This window comes from Equus caballus, chromosome 14 (assembly GCF_041296265.1).
Source record: "Equus caballus isolate H_3958 breed thoroughbred chromosome 14, TB-T2T, whole genome shotgun sequence".
Lineage (NCBI taxonomy): Eukaryota > Metazoa > Chordata > Mammalia > Perissodactyla > Equidae > Equus > Equus caballus.
The window spans coordinates 76,414,293-76,430,147 of NC_091697.1; positions in this window are offsets into that span (position 1 = coordinate 76,414,293).

The following is a 15,855-nucleotide window of genomic DNA, read 5'->3' on the forward strand; positions in this document are numbered from 1 at the left end:
GTGCTGGAACCAGAACTGAAGTCGTGTTAGACCGTTCATCTCAACAGCCCAACATTCTGGAACTGAGAAAAGAGAGAGAATATCAGGATAAGGATGTCAAAAATCTTAAGCGTGGAGTTCTTTCTGTACTGAAACATTAAACGGTGATATTTTAATTTTTGTTTTTAAAAATATTACTGTTCAATGTTTAAATCATTAAAAGAAATTTGAATGTATTCTTATTTCTCTGAATTTAAAGAGACTTGGCCTAATAACTCCACTATCCTTTCCCTTCAGACGTGTTTAATGATCATAACCCTTTCCAGAGATCATAGGTCCTAAATATGAGTGTAAGTATTTAAGAAAAATAATATATTCAATAATTTCAGGAATTGTAGGACTAATTGTAATTCCAGGGAACTTGGATCTGATGAGGACTAATGTGACCATTAAAGTATATGGAGTGAAAATACTTGAATTATAGGGTTGTGCTAACTTTACAAGTTGGACACAGAGGACCAAATAAGTTTCTTAAGATGGATTTACCTCCTCCTGAGTACATTATTGGAATTGTTTTTCGTCTCTTTGGCGAGGAAGAAGGCCCTCTTGAGTGAATAGAATTCATATAGTGCAGAGTACGAGCCAAATGGTAAGGTCTGGAGCAACACAGACTCACTAAGATAAAAATATGGAGCAGTTCCAGATTCTAGGGCATGTGGGGCTCTGGTAGGGGAATTGAAGAAACAGAGATGGGTCAGCAGGATGAGTGGGGTGCTTATCCTTCACAACAACCCTCTATTCATTTTCCAATATGGCCATCAATACTCCTATGTGAGACATTAACTAGGGAATATGGGAAATTAAAGGAAATTGTCAACCATGGTAACTACTGTGCTTGTTGTAGTTTCTATTCAGGAAGATCTCTAAGTCACCCTTAATTGATAAGTGTAGACATTCTTTCCAAGAACAATACAATTTAATTCCCAGCAGTAGTTTATCTTCACTTGGCAGTATTAGAAGTTTATTTTCTGCTCTGCTACCATAGGGATATTTAAATTCCTTTACACCAAGTCATAATCCGATAAGTAGGATTTAAACACAGTGTCTTAGCCTTACTCAAATATTGAATTAACATCCTCACCAATGACATTTGGATTAGGGGTGATTCAGAAGGAATGGTGTAGGCTCTCTGACTTCCCTTATTTATTTTATGACTGAAAAGGGATAGATCATTAAATAGAAAGCAGATTCAGGTGTTCACCCTGACATAACCTTTCTGGGAACACTGGACTCAGTGGCAACCAGAGAAAGCCTGCTGCAGACCTTTAGTTGATCCCCAGTTCCGGTTTGGTTCTCTTCATCCTGTTTCTCCTAGTGATGGCTGCTACTTCTCTAGGGTGATGCTACAATTCCAAGGCATCTGGTTTTCTCAAGTTTCTGCATGAATGGGACTAGAAATGTGAAACTATTTACTCTAGTGGGAAGCAGCACTATTTACGGCATCTCATAAATCTTTTCTTGGGATTTACTACTATGCCATCATGGGCACTTGATGGAAAATAGCCAAGGACTCTAATCCTTATTAATACCAACTTTACCCTTGCATATATTTGTGAGTGGAGGCCAGGCTGTGTATGTTACACTTCCTAAGGAAGGGATCAAAATATTCTACTTTAGAAATTGAAAATAAAAATCAATGTATTGAAATATTTCATTAAAATGATTGGTATGAACTAACCTTAAACCAGACTCCAGTGAATTGGTTGACCCAATAGCAGCTTTGGGCCAATGCCCTGCATAGTATGATCCAGCTCTTCCTGCGAAACTTTACCCTAGGGCAGAATCTTTGTCAGATTCCCTGTAGCTTCTCATATAGGACCAAGCAGACTAAATGAGTGGAGACTTTGTGGTTGTGGAAAATAAGTGTCCCATATTTAGTGATGGTGAATAATTCTGTATTAGTTATGGTTAGATTTATTTGCATATAACAGAAAATCCTAAATAATCAGTAGTTTGTTTCTCTGGCAGTCTGGACATAGGGAGTAAAGGACCAGCAGAATAGTACCACAGTCTTCAGAAACCCTGGCTCCTTCTAGCTTGCTACTCTGGGCTTCCTTTGTGTATTGCATCGTGGCTCAAGATGGTGTTGGAGTACTAGCCATCATAGCTATATTCCTTTAAGGAGACTTTCTAGAAGTCTCACACGACATTTCCACTTTTATTTTATTGGCCAAATGTTAGTTTCATGTCTAAATTTAGCTGCAAGGGAGGATTGGAAATATATTTTTCTATCAAATGTTCAACTGAGATCCACACTTTACTAAGAAATAAAGGGAAAATGGATACTCAGTCAATTAGAAGTATCTATCTTAGATGATGTGGAAAAGAGGCTGTCACATCCAAGAATTTGATCATTTTATTTTTAATTATTATAGTACAAACTAAATTTCTCCAGGCTTCACACCAGAGATTTTTTTAAAAAGCCACATTAAAAGTAATAACTCATGTTTTATGGGCTCTCGCTCTTACCTGCTTTGGTATGTTCCCAGAGTCTTCCACAATGCTCTCAATATTTCCAGAGATCTCCAGGAAGAATAGCTTTTGTGCTTTCAAATAAATCTAGTCAGCATCCATGGGGCATATAAGGAGGATTGGAAATATACTCTTCTATCAAATGTTCAGCTGAGATCTACACTTCCATTACTAAGAAATAAAGGGAGAATGGATACTCAGAGTCAATTAGAAGTATCTATCTTAGATGATGTGGAAAAAAAAAATCTTCTGGGTCTCCCTCTGCTCACTGGACATAATACATGTGTGAAGCCATTCTGCTTAATGTTCTGACTCCTCGTGGGCATCACACCTGTCTGGTTCTGTGCTGGCTTGAACTGGCTATAGCCATGGAATGCTACACACAAACGCAAAAAATGTTGCACATACACAATATTTGAGAGTAAGTTACAGACGTCATGGCCATTTACCTCTAGATACTTCAGTGAGTATTTCCTATGATTAGAAATATTATCCTACATAACCATAATACAGTTACCAACTTCAGTATATTTATCATTGATACAGTAACTTAATTTAATCTACCTTCCACATTCCAGTGTTGTCAGTTTACCCAAAACTTTCCTTTATAGCCAAGTTAGTCACCTTTGGATTCCTCTTCCCCTACGACTTCTAAGTTTTAAGATCTTTCTCCAGTCTCTGGGTCTTAGTTTTCTAAATGGATATGTATTCCTTCCCAATGTTTAAAAAAATGTTATTAAAGAGAGAAAAAGTATTTAAAAAAGAAAATTGTATTACTATATAAGACAAACAATAGTATGAACTAAAACCAGAGAAAGTATGTTTTGAGGAAGACTCGATAAGAATTCTACCCTGTACATCTTTTCTTCTTATAATGGTACTCAAGTGTTTGCAAACCTTTATTCCATTAACACAGCAAACAGTCTGTCTAACCCCAAATTTCTTTACACTAAGCAACCCTTTTGTTCTCAGGCCAGTGTGTTCTTAAATTTGTGTCATAGAATCTCCGAGGAAGTCTATACAAAATGATTTAATCAACACATCTTTGAGTGCCTAAATATGTGCCAGACACTGTTGTATGAAAAAGTAACCATGGAATAGCTTTGGGCCAAGAAATAACATGATTTTTATTTAGAAGGATCTCTCTGGCTGCTGTGTTGAGAATAAACCGTATGGAGGCAAGGTGGGAAGCAGGGAGACCAGTCCCAAAGTTATTGTGCACAAGCCAAGGAAGAGATAATGGGGACCTGGATGAAGGTAGGAATAATTGATGGGGCAAGAAGTGGACAGATTCTGGATGTATTTTGGTGGTAGAGTCAATAAGATTTGCCATTTGATTGAATGTTGGGTGTGAGATTAAAAAGCAGACTCTAGAGTGACTCCGAGATTTTGGCCTAAATAACTTTTATCCATATTTTAGCAATTGGATGGACAACTACCACATAAATATGATGCCCTGATTGTCTGACAATCAAGTTTACGTTGAAGTGATTAAATGAATAAAAATATTTTCTGCTAAAATATATCTTTAAAAAACCCAATAAACAAAAACAAACAACCCGATTAAAAAATGAAGGAAAGACCTCAACATACATTGCAGCAAAGAGGACATACAGATGCCAAATAATCGTATGAAAAGATGCTCCACATCATATAACATCAAGGAAATGCAAATTAAAACAACAATGAGATACCACTGTACACCTATTAGAATGGCCAAAATCTGGAACGCTGACTACACCAAATGCTGGGAAGGATGTGGTGTAACAGGAACTCTCATTCGTTGCTGGGGAGTGCAAAATTATCCAGCCACTTTGGAAGATAGTTTGGTGGTTTCTTACAAATCTAAACATACTCTTACCATACAATCCAACAGTCATATTCCTTGGTATTTACCCAAAGGAGTTGAAAATTTATGTTCACATGAAAACCTGCACATGGATGTTTATAGCAGCTTAATTGAAAATTGCCAAAACTGGAAATAACCAAGATGTTCTTCAGTAGGTGAATGGATAAATAAACTGTGGGACATCAGACAATGGAATGTTATTCAGTGATAAAAGAAAATGAGCTGTCAAACCATGAAAAGACATGGAGGAGTCTTAAACACATATTACTAAGTGAAAGAAGCCTATCTGAAAAAACTACATACCGTATGGTTCCAACTATATGACATTCTGGAAAAGGTTAAGACTATGGAGACAGTAAAAAGATCAATGGTTGCCAGAGGTTGGGGTGGGGTAGGATGGATGAGTAGGCAGAGCACAGAGGATTTTTAGGGCAGTGAAATTACTCTGTATGATACTGTAATGATAGAAACACGTCATTATACATTTGTCAAAACCCATAGAAGGTACACCACCAAGAGTGAGCCTAACGTCAACTATGTATTCTGGGTGATTATGATGTGTCAATGTAGGTTCATCAGTTGTAACAAATTACCACTCTGGTGGTGGATGCTGATAATGCAGAGGCTATGCACGTGTAGGGGTAGGTTCCTTCCTCACAATTTTGCTGTGAACATAAAACTTCTCTGAAAAAATAAAGTCTTAAACAAACAAACACACAATTCCTCAAACCTGCAAATCTGCATATACTATTTTTGAGATTCTCAGTTTTTGGGGGGAGGGGAGGAAGGGAAGTTTAAATATAATTATTCATAAGCTTCTATATAGTGTAGGAATCTTTGCTACCTGATTCTTCATATCAAGGCTCTGTTTCACACTTCCAGTGATGGAGAGTTCAGTATTGGTAAGGCACTAACTACATTTTGAATAGTTTGAAATGTTAGAAATTCTACCTTGTGTTCCAGCAAAGTTTGCTTGTTCATTATTCTGCCTTTGCAGCTGCATAGGATAAGTCTATGTTTTCTGCCACATAACACCATTTGAATATTTGAAGAGAATTATATCTCTGCTGAAGTTTCCCTTCTCCAGTGCCTTTAGGGGAATCTTTTTATATCTATGATAAACCAGGAAATTATGTCTAGGTTTTATTGAGCAGATATATATTTTGATTTTCTAGTTTTTACTCTCTGAATAATCTTTAGGTTTCACCTTCAGATTTCTATACTGACTGATTGGACCGTAGTCAGAGTAAATAGTAGCTCCAGAAACCATATCTAATAAAGCTGTACTCATTTTCTCTTTAAAGGTGTTTATGAGTCAGGGTAAATCAAACTTGTTTTTGAACCTGCATGGAAGGGACATTGTATCAAGGCGCACATTTATTCTTCTTTTGTGTCTTTATTTTTACTCTTCTTGCATGTTTATCTTCCTTTTATTCTTTTCTAGAATATAACAGAATTTTTCCCAGGTATTGTGGTGCTTGTGTTCAAGTGACCCTTATTTTACTTGATAATGGCTCCAAAGCACAAGAGTAGTGATGCTGGCAATTTCGATATGCCAAAGAGTGGCCATAAAGTGCTTCCTTTACGTGAAAAGGTGAAAGTTCTCTACTTAATAAGGGAAGAAAAAAGTGATATGCTGAGATTGCTAAGATCTACAGTAACTGTTATTACAGTGTATTGTTATAACTTTTCTACTATTATTATTATTTATTGTTGTTAATCTTTTACACTGCCTAATTTATAAATTAAACTTTATCATGTGTATGTATGTATACAAAGAAACATAGTATACGTAGGGTTTGGTACTATCCATGGTTTCAGGCATCCACTGCGAGTCCGCAGATAATGGGGACTACCATACACAGTTTTGTAGAGAGGTTGATCTGGGGATAGTAGAAAAAAGTTAGGAATCCCTAACCTGAGAAGATAAAGTCTAAAATTATATTATTTCATGAAAATATCTTTTGTTTTACTTCTTATGCATTAGGTAATAAAATAAGGGCCTATCTCCCCCTGAAAACATAAAGGAATATGTGGGCATTCTATACTTGCTCCCTGGGGCCCCTCAGCCCTGACTTCCCTGGATCCAGTCTATTTCCTTCTCTGCTCTGTGCCCTGAAAGCCTGACCCCTATGGATGCCATCACTTGGACTCCCTTATTCTCTGGCTTCTGTTCAGATTTGAACAATGGGAGATTTGGGTAAGATGCATCCTGTACTGTGGATGGATCCCTTTCCTGGCTCCCAGTTCTCACTGGGCTCTGTCATATCATTTCTCCCCTTGCCTTCAGGCCTATGAGTGGTAGTGGCTTCTTGCTGGTGAAAGCTCCTGGGTTCCTATGTTTCTGGCAATAAACTCTCTTCAGTTAAACTCTTGGAGTGGGCCATCTGTTTCCTATTGGCACTCTGAAGCATGGGCTCAAGGAAAGTTTAGATAAATCTTGAATTCTTTCATTCATTCCCCACCTATTTGTTAGGTAACATTTATTTGTACTGTTTTAGGCACTGAGTTGATGAACAGCTAAGAGGAGCATTTGTCAAAGAGGGCAACATTTAGGCTAACTACTGTGTATTCCTTCATATTCTGTTGGAAACAGACTTCTGACCTTGAAGGATCATTGGCCTGAGGTCCCAAGTCATTTATTGTGCTATGACCAAGAGCTGGAACTGCTGCTCTATGAGCTATTCCAGCTCTAGATGTTTCCTTAGGCACAAAGTTGTCTTGGCACTTGAGGTGCAATGGATATAACCATGCATTTGTATATGTTTGTGGATGTATATGGTGGCATGAGAGGATGAAGAGCAAAGAATAAATCAATGCCTCAAATTCTTTTCCTTTAACTCACTCCCTTTCTATTTTTTTTTTCAAAGTTTGGTACCTGAGCTAACATCTGTTGCCAATCTGGTTTTTTTTCCTTCTTCTTCTTCTTCTTCTCCCTAAAGCCAGTACATAGTTGTATATTCTAGTTGTGAGGTCCTTCTGGTTGTGCTATGTGGGACACCGCCTCAGTGTGGCCTGATGAGCAGTGCCACGTCCGCACCCAGGATCTGAACTGGCAAAGCCCGGGCCATGGAAGCGGAGCTCTGGAACTTAACCACTCAGCCTCGGCCTTGGGGCTGGCCCCCTCCCTTTCTATTTTGATGAGAAGTGTCTATAGACAGAGTAGAAGGGCTTATACTCATTTAGGAAACATTTGGGATTCCAAAGAGGTGTGATGAGTAGAAAGTACCTAACCTCTGAGTTAGATAGATCTGAAATGGAACATTGGGACCAAGGCAGAGGGCGTGTGGGGGGCAGGAAAAGGGAGTGTAGCAGGCTGCTCCAAGGGCAGGGAATAAGAGCGATTAAAAAATGAACTAAACATGGGACACATATCTGGATTGAATCCCAGTTCTGCCTCTTACTGATTTTATGGCTTCAGGCAAAATCACTTAACCTTATCCATCCTCAGCTTTCTCCTTTGTTCAATTGGGGCAATTCTACATATATTGCAAAGTTGTTGAGATATATAGCACTTCCCATGCAGTAATTGCTCAAAAAATGATATCTGTTATTATTGTACAGCATATTATTTTGCCTATCAACACAATCTCCCGCCTCTTCTTTCCCATCAATACACTTTCTTACTTCTATTTTTTGGTAGCTGACATATTCTTGTCTTGACTCCTCTGTCCTTAAGTGTTATGAGGTTGAGACTGTGTCTGTTAAAGTAATTCTGGAAGCCCTCAACATATTTACAAACTAGTAATGTCTAACTCTTAGCTCTCTGCAATCTGTAAAACACACCTGTTTGCGAGGCTATTAATATTTATCTTTTGGAAAATCAGCTTGCCTTTGATGATAAGGCAAGATGCCAAGTGCTAGATACAGGCCTTTGAAATGAGGAAGTAATAAAGGTCAGATGCTGAGGATGTTGATCTGGAGTTAAATCCTGTTCATAAATGGCCTCTGTAAACACATTTTGGCTGGTGGTCACTGACCTCTTCAGGATTTATCTCCTGAGACTATTATCCGGTCATTAGCTCATCAGACTGTGTATTCCAAGTTAGAGAAATCATACAACAGCCATATTTATTTACCACACATCCCAAGTCTTTAAGTAAGACCTAAATATCTGTACTCAAATTAGTAAAGACATCCTGACATCAGCCAGTTTTATTCAGAGAGAAGGAGGAAAAGTTTATATCAATTTAATAACACTTTAGTAGATTTTTATTTACAGGGCTATGATTGAGACTATGAGTTGTACTTAGTGAGGTCTGACATAATGCAACTAGGGCCAGGACTGTCCCTAAAAGTTTGCTTGTGCAGAATGAATTGAGGGACACATTATCTTCATCCTGATCAAAAATAGCTCCTCTCCTTCTAAGTCTGCAACCACCTGCCTTATGGCCTCAAATGATTACAGTCATTCTTTTTAGTGAAAACCAACAAGCATTTTTTTCTTTTTAAAAGATTGGTACCTGAGCTAACATCTGTTGCCAATCTTTATTTTTTTCTTCTACTTCTTCTTCTCCCCAAAGCCCCCGAGTACATAATTATATATTCTAGTTGTAAGTCCTTCTGGCTCTGCTATGTGGGATGCCACCTCAGCTTGGCCTGATGAGCGTTGCCATGTCTGTGGCCAGGATCAGAACTGGCAAAACCCTGGGCCACCAAAGTGGAGTGCGGAAACTTAACCACTTGGCCACAGGGCTGGCCTCAATAAGAATGTTTTTAAAAGCAGTTACTATGTGCTTGGTGCTTCATTGAGTGAGAATAATGATAAAAATATCCAAGGGCCAGGCTGTTTCACTAGTTTGGATTCTGGGCGCGGACATGGCACCACTCTTCAGGCCATGTTGAAACAGCGTCCTACATGCCACAACTAGAAGGACCCACAACTAAAATATACAACTATATACTGGGGGGATTTGGGGGAGAAAAAACAGGGAAAAAACGCTTGGCAACAGTTGTTAGCTCAAGTGCCAATCTTTAAAAAAAAATCCGAAAGATTCAGCTCATATCTTCAAGGAAGTTGCAATTATGATTTAAGGCATTTTCTTGATAATAGTTTTCTTTCCTTTGGTCTCAAGTGAATAAACACAACTTAAACTAGCTTAGACCAAAAAAAAAAAAAAAAAAAAAAGAGCAGTTTACTGGCTGATTTACGTGAACAATGAGTAGGGCAGCAGTTGTCTTGGCACTCAAACTTTCTCTCAGCTGTCTCTCTTCCTCTCTGAGTTGAAATCACTGTTGGACAGCTTCTTCCTTGTTTCTGGAAACTGTGACCGCCAGTCACGTACAGATTTATAAGCAGAAAAGATAAGATGCTTTTTTTAGTTCCAATTTTTAAAAGTCATGAGCCTCCAATGGATCTAGCTCAGTTCACATAATTGGTGTGGGATGTAAGCGTCTCACTGAAATTGCTGAATTGGAATGTAACAGAGGTTTCCCCAAACAAGAGGAGTGTTATCATCTGCGGACTGCAGTATACACAATACATATCCACCAGCCTCTTCTAAATCCCCATAAATTGTTGGTCTTTGTCAGGTGTCTGGAGAATGATTGAGGCAGACAATGAGGCTAACAGAGAAAATGTGCAGAATAATGCAAATTAGCCCTTAGCTAATTTACTAACTTGCAACACCATCAAAGGCCAAAGTATGTAAAGAGAAAGTTGTTTTCCTACTAATTTCCTTTAGTAATTGAATTCTATGCTGATGAGGTAGAGATTTTAAGGTCTGTTTTAATTTTAGATGCAAATTGCCCTACCTGATAACAGTCACACTCACAGTATCCCAGCGTGCCTGCCCACGTGCAGCCTTTGCTAGTTAATGAAGCTGCACCATGATTCATTTTTAATAAGGAATATTTAAGAAAATTGGTTTAAAATGATCTGAATATTATTCTTATCATAAACTGTAATTTTCTCTAATTTCAGGGAGTAATATGAAAAGCCTGTTGAATGTGCCCCCTTTTAGCAAAATTATCTTTTTGAATCCAGCCAATGTGTTGCTTGCATGCCATGTCCATGTCTCTCCAAGGACACTGAGGGGCACATGAAGAACACAGAATAGAGAGCCCAGTGGCAGAGCCCAGTGTCACCTGGCCGGGCCTCCTCCTCACTGGCTGATATTTGACAGGCTTCTGACTTCTCTGCATCTTAGTTTTCTCAACTGTAAACCAACTATCTCCATAGCATGTTTGTAGCAAGGTCCTGCTGAGTCTAAGATGAAGAAAATTCTCCTTTCTGGTTCCCTGCGGAATGGCATATTCTTGTTTGTCTTTTTCTAAAAATCTTGGCATTTGCTTTTCCTACCTTCCAAAGATCTAAGGTAAGGAGTAGAAATGAGGACTTTTTCTTCTTTCTATCAGCTGGCTTAAGGCAGCATAAAGCACTGCTTCAGGCAAAAGATCGTGACCTGCTTGTTCTTGCAAAGACCTTCCTAACAAAAAGCCAGCTATGGCTCATACAGGAGGAGTGATGCCATCCAAAGGTGATCAAAACAACAATATGAATTTAGTGCCTGAACTATCATCCTTCAGGGCGCCTTGAAATGGCCCCTGCTCAACAAAGAAGTGGCGGTGTTGTGGCGAACATGCAGACAGCTTGGAGGAAGAGCATCTTCCTTCCTCACACCCCCATTCTACAATATTGTGGTGTGAAATGCTGTGCTAGGTACAATAATGCACACAGCACAAGATTTTGCCCTCAAGCTTGCAGTTTAGTTGAGAAGACAAGAGATAAATTTGTAAAAGCAAATAAACTAAGAATACAGGAGATGTACCAAGACTGCAGATGCTTGAGTGAGACTCGAGTGCTTCAGATATTTAGTGAGTAGGAAGACGAAATCACCATGAGTTGGTCAGTAATTGCTCATCTTTAGCAGATACTTTTGACAATGAAAAAAATAGTTAACCTTCTTCACTTGCAAGTTAGATATAACGTCGATGGGGATCATTAATGATAAGATGTGAATAATAAAAGTTGCTGTTTTTTGAGTGTCTATTAGATGTTAGGCACTTTTCATATATTAACTCCAGTTGTATGGGTAAATTATCTTTCACTGGTAGGGCAAGGGAGCAATAGCTAACATTACTTGCCAAACAAAGCTCTAAGTATAATCGTTATCGTCATTATGAATTAACATAATTATTATCATCATGCTCAAAATGAGATGTTCTTACAAAGACATAGACAAGTTGGGTAGATATTTAAAAAGGCAAATATGCCAACTGTCAACTCTGTGAAGCTGTGAAAAGTCACAGTAGGCTGCAGGAGGTATGGAAGGTGTTACAAAGGAAGGAAGAGATGATCTGGGCTTGGTAGGCCTTAGATAAGCAGACTGAAACAGGAAAATCCTTCTAAGCAAGGGAGACCTGCTAACCAAATCTGTAGAAGCAGGAATGGTTATGTATACGGGAGAAAGGTAGGTGGTAGCCAGTTTGGTTGGAGTAGAGGGTTCTTCATAATGGTCTACAAGGCCCTATCTGGTCTGGCTTTCATTACCTCTCTGACCTCATTTCCTTCTAATCTCCATCTCACTCATTTCCATGCCAGCCACAGTTGCCTTTTTGCTAACTCTTGAAACTGCCAGGCAATCATCAGCCTCAGGGCCTTTGCACTTGCTGTTCCTTTTTTTTACAAATGCTTTTCTTCTAGATATTCACATGACTTACTCCAATATGCCTGTCAAGTCTTTATTCAGATCTTATCTACTTAATGAGGCCTGCCTCGATTACTCTATTTATAATTCGAGATTTCCTTGACACTCCCCATCCTTCTTCTGTGGCACTTATTACCTTCTAATATAGGATGTAATTTACTTATTTTTGTGTATTTGGTTAGTGTCCCTTTCTTCCTACTAGACAAAAGCTCCATGAAAGTAGTTTGTTTAAAAATTTTGTGTATTTCAGAATTCTAATACCTAGAACAGCGCTTTGGACATAGAGATTAATTAGTATGTGTTGTTGTTTTTGTTCATATAGATTATTAGTGGAATTTTTGTGATGTTTGTTGGCTTTCATTGGAAAAGTACATCTATGTGAGATTATGAATTCCAGGAAGACCCAGGCAGAGGAAATCAGTAAATGTGTTTGAGAGAGGGAGTGACATGTATAAAGAGATGTTTTAAGAAACTAATCTAGTAGTTTGGGTTTTTCAGGGGAGGAATTATAGCAGTAGTTCACAAGTGTAGTGATCTGGGCTTATACAAGAGTATTGACAGTAGAATTGTAAAGGAAAGAACTGATTTATTTTTAAAGAGGGTGTTTAAAAAGTAAGACCAATTACACTTAGTAACTGATGAGACATTATATTAGGGGTGTGGAGGTGGGGCAGGGACATGGAAAGTTCTGTTTCCCACCCCCTCCACTGTCCTCTTTTCTCTGCCCTGCTCTGTGCCATGGAAGGCTAACCCTTGTTAATTGCCTCACCTAAGCTCCCTTGCCATCTTGCTTCCAGCAGGTTCATCCAATGGGAGGAACAACAACAGACTGGAGGGTAGCAGGAGACAGGGATGAAAGTGTTTCTTCCTCTTCCCTCCCCAGACCCCCTTGGCAATGCTGTGTTGTGGCAATGACTGCATCCTTCTGCAACTGTTGTTAGATGTCCGGTCTCAACTGAGCTTCTATTTCCTAGCCCTTCAGGCCTAGGGCTGCTAACAGCTTCCTGCTATTGCTAGTCTCTGGGCACATCATTATCCTTTGTTTCTTCATCCTGCTCACACCTTTAAAAGTAGCCATTTCATTGAAGACTCTTAATTTGAACCATTTAGGGTTTAAACTCTGTTTTCTCCTGGTTGTATGACTGATGCAGAGGGGAAGAAGTTAAGATTTCCTTCAAACTTTCAAGCCTTGGAAACTGAAAGAAAAATTAATGTCATCCTTAAGAGAAACAGGAAAACTGAGAAACAAAATTCAATTTTGAAGAATGAAAACTTTACTTTGAAACATATGGAGTTGGTCAAAATGACAAAATATCTAAGTGGAATGCTTATTGGCCAGATATGAAAACTAGAAAGACCAGAACAAAAGTTAAAATTCATTCAACAATCCATTTATTGGACTCCTAAAGTGAGTCAGATTCAGGTTTGGGTTTCGTTGAAGTCTGAGTGTGATTGAGATCTTTGAGGTAGGAATGGTAGTTGATGTGTAAAACGGAGTGTATATTGAGAAACATAGAGGGCCCAGACTGAACCGTTATCTTGGAATTGGAAGGATAAAGTAGAGACAGGCAAGAGAAGGAACAGAGGGAACTTGACAAGTAAAACAGGAAGAGAGTCAAGAAGGAAAAAGGAGAAATTAAAATATTATTAGGCAATATCAGGAGCTATATGCCATGAAAAGAATGCAAATAATGATCAGAATATAAAATAATTTTATAATGTAAATTTTGTGTCATAGGCAAAATCCATCACTTGGTTTATCTGTGAAGACAAAAAAGTTTATCTGTGAAGGCAACAAGCATGGACTTAGTGGAAAGGGATTTAGATACATCTATTGAAATCAGACAAAAGTCACCTGACACATATATCTCACAATAAGGATGGTTTGCAAGTGGGAGGTATATTGCGCTTTGTAATTAAATTTCTCTGTTCTCAAGGCTTGAGCAGGCATTGCTAATATCTATTTCTATGACTTTGTCTTTTCTAACTCCCATCATAGACTAAGATCTGCCATTCAACAAATACATATTGAACAATTTTAGGCTTTATTAGAGAATAAGAACACAAGATGTCTGCTTTCACGTTGCATATGTTATAGTTGGGGATACTTATAATAAACCACTAAACGAAACACAAAATTGGCTTTTGTTTCATGATAATAACAATGAAGGAAATGCAACGGGGATATGTAACAGAGTGTTGGTGCTGGCACAGGTAGTATTAGATATATTAGAAAGAGCCTCTCAGGCTGATGTCTGAATAGTAAGCCAAGTTATAATCTTGGGGAAGACTATTTCAGGCAGACAAAAAATAGGCATACATGACCTGAGGCAGGAATGAGTTTGGAATGTTGGATGAGTACAAAGAGGGACAGAAGGGCTTGAGCAGTGTTAATGAGAAGAAGGGTGGTAGAAAAGATGATATTAACAGGAGAAGATTTTATAGGATCTTATAGGCAAAGTAAAGCAATTTGCATTTCACTCTAAGTGCAAGGAGAAACCACTGGAGGGGTGCAAATGTGAATGATTACTCTTTGTACTATACAAGGAGTGGATTATAGGATTCCAAGTGCAGAACTAAAGAGACCAAGTAGGAGGCTTCTGCAATAGTCCAGGTGAAAGATGGCTTCAGCTTGGACTGGAATGGTAATAAATGAGATGGAGAGAAGCATAAAGATTTAGGATATATTTTGGCTGGAACCATGAGAACTTGCTTATGGATTATATAGATGGGATAAAAAAAAGCGATGATTCAAAGATGACTGCTAGATTCTTGGCTTGAGTGAATGGGTGGATGTCATAGCAGTTACTAATATGGGAAAACATGGAGGAGAAACAAGTTTCTATGCAAGTCACTATACAAGCCGGAAGTCAAGAGTTCTGGTTTGGCAATTTTATGCTTGAGATGCTTCTTTGACATCCAATGGAAATGTCAGGGGTTAGAGATATGATTATGGGAGTTTTCAGTGCATAAAGTGTATACAAGGTATTTAAAATTGAGATTATCCAAAGAGAGTATCTAAGTTAAAAAGAGGGGGACCCAGAACTGAAATATAAGTTTCTGTCATATTTTGAACTTGGAATGTGAGAATATGCCAGCAAAGAAGATAGAAGGGAAACTAGGAGATGACATAGCCACAGAAACCAAAAGAAAGAATAGAGTGTCTCAAGATAGAGGAAGTCAACAGCATTGAATGTTAATGAGATGCTTAAAGGTGAAAGATAGAAGATTGTGTGTAGTTGGAATTAATCTAGTGAAGAGGCCAACACTGCTAATGCAAAAGTGAAGAGAGATAATTATAGGCATTGAGTCTTTGGAAAGGTAAGAAGGGATGGGATCTAGAACACAACTGGAGAGGTACAATGCTTGCATTGTGCAGGAGAGAAAGCAACAGCATGCAGGGCCCATGGTTTTGAAAATTTGGTGGGGAGAAACTGAAGGAGTTGCTGTTAAATTGCTTGTAATCTCCCAGTGAAGTAAACCTCACTTTAAATTTACATATATTTTTCTTTATGTCTGCTCAACACAATTCCCTCAATTTAAGGAGAATGGTGAGGAAAGAGAATAATGGTTGACAGGCAAAATTAGAGGAATTCATGGACTGAAGATCTTGATGATGGACAAGTTCTGTTGGATTGAGTGTAACAGGCAGAGCAAACTGGAAGGACAGTAAGGTGTAGTTTTAAAGGAATTGCATTTATTCTTTCAGGGGTGAAGTGACTGCATTTGAAAACAAGGCCCAGGATGTGGCCATGGAAGTGAGTGCCTGAAATAGAGCTGAGGTCCTTAGGGATAAGGAGGTGATGAAATCTAATGAGCAAAGATTTGGGATGGATCCTAGTCTCT